At 43.7% G+C, this 1,158-nt stretch overlaps 1 protein-coding gene across 1 annotated transcript in view; it reads right to left on the bottom strand.

The window, feature by feature from the left end:
- BRSK2 (BR serine/threonine kinase 2) overlaps window positions 1-1,158 on the bottom strand; it is a 453,700-nt gene that overhangs the window by 211,626 nt on the left and 240,916 nt on the right. The window lies entirely within an intron of this gene.

Here is a 1,158-nt window from a genome sequence, read left to right as displayed (position 1 = left end):
CCGCGGGTTTTTTTTTTTTTTTTTTTTGCTTGGGGCGGCAAAAAGCCAGAGCCGGCCCTGAGTGGAACTATACCAATTTACACCAGGCGAGGATCTGGTGCATTAGATCAGAGAGCAGAATGAAACCATACCACAGAACAGCAGTAAGAACACTCACATAACAGAATAGATGTCCTCACCAATCTCTGAGAGTAACAGGCATCACACACCATCTGGTGGAACTTAGAACCCCAACACATGCGTCTGCCATCACACAGCAGTAACAGCACTGAGGCTGGCCGTTAATTTTGCTCTTAATTAAAGCACATGCATACTCCTTCTCTTTAATTCCAGCCGCCCCCACCCCTGAATTATTATTATTATTATGCACAGCACAGTCCTAGAACTGACAGGGATGTTTGTTAAACATAATTAAAGATATTAATTTTGCATGGAACAGAAGCCACAGAGCCAAGAACTATACTTTCCCCCCCTCAAATCTCCCATTAGAAAATTACCTTCATTAGCACCGACTCGCTGAGCTTCTCTCTGTTGACAATTTTTATCGCGACCTTTTGACATGTTACACAGTGAACCCCCAACTTCACAAGCCCTGCAGGAGAAACAGAGAGATAGAGAGAGAAAGATGGTTAGAGACATCCCCCGTTAAGCTCTTTGCTGTTAGCATCTTACATGGCAGTTTGGCTATTTATATGCAAATGTTTTTCCATTAGTCCTTCTTACTCCCAGGGAAAAAAAGCCTGTGAATAATGAATAAACTGTAGAAGATCCGGCAGCACTAGGAGTTAACCCACGTCTACACTAGGAACGCTTTGAGAGTATAGCTATATTGGTATACTATACTGGCAAAGCACTTCTAATGCAGACGTAGCTTATACCAGTAAAACTGAGCTTTTGCCAGAATTGCTTATTCCAGCCCCCACTAAGAGAAATGATCTATACTGGCTCAAGAGCAGTTCTTCCCATATAACTAGGTCTACAGAGGGGGCTTTTGCCAGCACAGCTATATCGGTCGGGGATCATACCTCTTCACTCCACTGATTAACGTAGCTGTGCTGGCAAAATTCCATAGTGCAGACTTGGCCTAAGATGACTTCCAGGTTCTCCCAGTGCTGCCACAATTAATGGGGCTGTCATCTTTCTATTTCAGTCTCTCCT

This window comes from Terrapene carolina, unplaced genomic scaffold, assembly GCF_002925995.2.
Source record: "Terrapene carolina triunguis isolate 2854851 unplaced genomic scaffold, T_m_triunguis-2.0 Scaffold171, whole genome shotgun sequence".
Taxonomy (NCBI): domain Eukaryota; kingdom Metazoa; phylum Chordata; order Testudines; family Emydidae; genus Terrapene; species Terrapene triunguis.
This window is presented reverse-complemented; position numbering and strand designations above follow the sequence as displayed.